We start from the raw sequence: 5072 nt of genomic DNA, 5'->3' as shown, positions 1-5072 counted from the left end.
CTCATGTTATTGTGTGCCTATATGTTGATGATATGCTCATATTAGGTAGTAACCTTGATAGTATTAATACCACTAAAAGCATGCTTAACGAAAACTTTGACATGAAAGACTTAGGCCCTGCTGATGTAATCTTAGGGATGAAAATCAGAAAGATGTCTGATGGATATAGTCTTAGTCAATCTCATTATGTTGAAACTGTGCTTAAGAGATTTAATCATAAAAATGCTAAACCTGCAACTACTCCTTATGATCCCAATTGCAAATTGAAAAAGAACAAGGATGAGGGTATTTATAAACTTGAGTATTCTCGTGTTATTGGCAGTCTTATGTATTTAATGAACTGTTCAAGACCTGATTTTGCCTATACTGTGAGTAGATTAAGCAGGTACACTTGCAACCCTGGGCAGGATCACTGGAATGCTCTCTACAGAGTTCTACGGTACCTGAGAGGAACTTCAAACTATTGCTTAAGTTTTGGGAAGTATCCTGCTGTGCTAGAAGGGTATTGTGATGCTAACTGGATATCAGACTCAGATGAGTGCAAATCCACTAGTGGGTACATCTTCACACTTGGTCGTGCGTCTGTGTCATGGAAGTCTACCAAACAGACATGTATAGCCCGATCCACCATGGAGTCTGAGTTTATAGCCTTGGAGAAAGCTGGAGAGGAAGCTGAATGGATACGAGGTTTCCTGGGTGGAATTCCACTCTGGCCCAAGCCTGTGTCTTCGATCGCAATCCACTGTGATAGTCAAGCTGCTATTGGATGCGCAAAGAATAATGTATACAACGGAAAGTCTATACATCTTCGAAGAAGACACAAGACAGTGAAACAACTACTCTCTACTGGCATCATCTCTATAGACTTTGTAAGGTCTAAAGAGAATATTGCAGATCCTTTGACGAAAGGGTTATCTAGAGAGGTAGTTAGATCCACAACGAAGGGGATGGGACTCAAGCTCATAGAATAAATCGCCATGAAGGACACTCAACCTTGTGAACGGAGCTCCAAGATCAAGGTTCAATGAGATAACTAATTTTTGGTGATGTCGAGAGAAAGCACTATCTTTGTCCCTCCCTATGGTGTAACCGTATGATAGTGTTGCCTGCATGTTTTAGGATGATCTGTCAAGATCTTAATGAGTTCCATGGCTTTGCTTAAAGCGGAGTGTGGCAGGACACTCTTAATGGACTCACCTATGTGGATGTTGGAAGTGGGGCCGCTTCCTATGAGAATTTTAGCTTTTTCTCTAGAGACATTCATTAAGTCCGGGATTAAGCCCACGGCCAAAACGGGCACAACGGCAAGAGCTTGGCAGCTTTCTTTTTCTTTGAGACATCAAAGTGTGGTTGTTATTTCTGAATTGCACTCACTTTTGACGGTTCAATACATTGTGTTCACCGAAACAACAAGCAGTTCCGGTAACCTCTCACTATGTTAAGGTTCAATCTCTGGGACACCTTAGCCTAATATTGATGTATTATGTTTTCTCGTATTTCGTCGATATGTTTTATCATTCATGTGGGGGATTGTTAGAAAAAATGTTTTAAAATTACCAATTTTTCCTTGGACTATGTTTTGATCCCTAGACCTATTTCCCATTAATTGTTTTTTCTTTTGAATAGATAAAACAATAGTCCCACATTGACAAAAATCTAAAGAGTTTTAGACATAAATACCATAGAATTGGCTATAAGGGCATGGCCCTTGGGTCATTATACTTTTTTGCTTGGAGGGAAGGCTTAGACTAGGGCAAGGTTACCTTTCCCGTACGCGCGGTGCTTCACACAGAAGCACGCACGCCGCCGCCGTCCGGTCGGTCGGTCGGGTCGGGCTCGGGTGTGGGTGTGGGTTCATTAGATCCTATCTTTTTGCTGAAACTTTTGGTACGTGTTTTACACACATGTAGAAGAATCTTCTTCTTTGTCTTGGCTTTCTTGTCTGTACGTGTTTGTCTTGCTTTCCTTGTCTGCACCTGTTTGTCCTGGCTTTCTTGTCTGCAGGTATTTGTTTTGGGTTTCTTGTCCGTACATGTTTGGCTTGGCTTCTTGAAAACACACTGCTCTAAGCCTGACAAAAGCAACACTGTTTTTTACCCAACATTACCAGTATTTCTGTCATACGCATGGTTTGGTTGCATACATTTTTTCCTCTCGTTTGTAACGTCTTAAACACTATATAAGGGAGGAGTCTTGAGCTCATTTAAAAAACACAGAGAAACATCTCTTCTACTCTCCCTCTGTTTTTCTGTAAACATTTCTTCTACTGTTTTAAGTTCTTCCAAGCTCTAAGGGTACCCTCATTGTATGCTACATTGAGGGGTACTAACTGTAGTTGTATCCTGGAGGTGACTCGCCAACTGTTGTAGCATCTCAGAGGAGTGGCAGGCGATATCGCCTTTAGGACAGCGTAGTTTACGTGCCTCTACATTTTCTGTGCAGCTACATCAGCAACATTATTTTGAGCTAAGTATCTTCTTCTCAGTTACATTATTAGTAATTTCTCCAACAATATCAGGGAGGAATTAGAAGACGAAATTGATCCTTTAGTGAAGTGATTGAAGATGTGTTTTGGCAGAAATTTGATATAAGGTAAACTCTTGTTTTTCTGAATTGAAATTTATATGTTCTCTGAGTTTATAAGTTGTTATCAAATAAGAATTGAGATTGGATGAGCTTAATTGAGCTAATGGAGGTTCTGGTTGTACGTTATTGGTATTGTAGATGAATGTTTAGGATTTTGTTACTGTAGTTGGGGTTGTTATGTTGAATTGAAGTAGATGAATATATTTGGTGATGTATGGACTGGAACAGAGTGGACTTGTTGTAAATGTTAAAGGTTGTGTTGAGTTCATCTATGTGAAACTCAGTTGAACTGAGATGAAGTGGTTGTAGTAAATTGATGTGGTAATTTGGCAGTATAATTGGCAATAATGTTGTTATAGCAGAGTTTTCAATGGATGTGACTGAGAGAAGGTTAAATGATGATTGTTGCATCTACGAAGATTGTGGCTGTGGAGTTATTGTAATTGAGTTTGGTAGTAGTTTGGATGTGAATTCTAGAGCCGGTGGATAATGAAATGATGTTGAGGTTGAGTTTGAGCATGGATGGGATGAAGTTTCAATCTCATGGCCAATAAGTATTTAGAGTATGTGATTGGATGTTGGTGTATTTGTGATTCTGGTGGAGTAGCAGATTCAATTTGTGTTTAATGGAATTGCAGAAGTGTTGCATGAGATGAAGTTATGTTTAAATGTGTATGAGCTGACTATATTGAAGTCTGGATGTGGGTAATGATATTGCAGTGGTAGATAAATTTTTTGTTAAACTACAACTGAGGATATTGTGACCGACTCTTAAATGTATTTGGGTTTTGATGAATGTATTGCAGGGAAGAATATGTAAATAAGTATAATTGATAGTGATGGTTGTGGAATCAATGGATAGTCTATCCGAACGGTGTTGCTACTGCAATTGCAGGTAAACTTATGTTGCATTGTAATTGGAATTTAAAGGTTAACGAATGATTCAATTCATGTATTTTAGTTTGAAATTGAGTTTGGGTTAGTATTGTAAAGGTAAGAGTTTAGTGTTACACCATTTTGTGCAGCTGAGTTTTGGCCTGTGTAATGGCTCAGGCCAGTGTGTCTTCAGTTCAAGTCAGAACTGACTGACCTAGCTTGTCCCTGACTAAGATATCTAACTAAGTCGACTCACCTGACTCAGTCTAATTGACTGGGTTGATTTGTTTTGACCGAGACTCATTGACCAATTGACCGATTTAGACTTTAGACTTCGATTAGTTGACCCAGGACTTTGACCCGACCTTGGACATTGACTGTTAGTTGCCCTTTGACCATTAGTTCGAACGTTAGTGACTGTTCGTTGACTTTGGTGGACTCGGGTTTGGGAAAGTTTTCTTAATTAGACTCTTTGGACCTCTTGTGGTCCGAATTAGCATTTGGGTTCTTCTACGAACTTGTAGATGTTCGTAAGACTTGGATAATAGACTATTGAACCAAACAGATTGAATTAGTAAATCATTGATTTGATAAAGATAGATAAATAAAAGGTGTAGAATCTTAAATGGGCCTAGAATCATTAGAAATATTTATATGATTTTTTGTGTGAGCCATTTTGGCTAGATTTTTAGAGTTCTTGTGTGATTAACAGTTAGTCTATATTAACAACGATCGATTCATAGGACGAACCCGTGGATCGTGGATCTCGAGGTAGGCGTGGTTTGTCATCAAAAGAGGTGGGACGAACTCCATGAAATGCACAAACAAACAATGTATGAGTTTGATAAACATAAATCTTTGTAAAAGGAAACAACAATGGTTTCAAAAGAGTTAAATGTAAATTCCGACCTCTTTGATGACAAGCCACGCCTACCTTGAGATCCACGATCCACTGGTTCATCTAGCCAAAATGGCTCGCACAAGATTCATACAAGTCTATCTAATGATTCTAAGCCCATTTATGACGTTACACCTTTTCATTCTTTATCTTTAGCATATCTAAGGTTTACTAATTGAATTTGGTTGGTTCTATAATCCATTAGCTATGTCTCATTAATATCTACAACTTTGTAGAAGGAACCAAAGGACAAATCAGACCATAAGGGTCCAATACATCAAAATAGGAAAACTAAACATAAGCACAAGTCTACTAAACAATCCCATTACACAAGGCATTATCCACCAAGGTCAACTAACGATCTCTAACAGTCAAAAGAGTCAATTAACGGTCAACGTCCATGGTCGGGTCAACTTGTCAAACGACCAAAGTCTAAATTGGTCAACTGGTCAATGACTCAATGAGTCAAACTGATTCGACTCAGGTTAACAGGGTTAACTCAACTTAGTCAAATACCCTGAGTCATCTAAGAACACAATCATTTAGATAATCTGACTGTGATGGCTAATAGGCTTAAATCTCAAAACAAAAGTTCATACAATCACTATACTTTCCATTCAATCAAAACAACTTCATATTTCAATTACAACTCACAATTCAGCTTAGATACAATTGCAGCTCTAAGCAACATTCTTTTCACATTCGCCTCAAT

The sequence above is a fragment of the Papaver somniferum genome, chromosome 2 (assembly GCF_003573695.1).
Source record: "Papaver somniferum cultivar HN1 chromosome 2, ASM357369v1, whole genome shotgun sequence".
Classification (NCBI taxonomy): Eukaryota; Viridiplantae; Streptophyta; class Magnoliopsida; order Ranunculales; family Papaveraceae; genus Papaver; species Papaver somniferum.
This window is presented reverse-complemented; position numbering follows the sequence as displayed.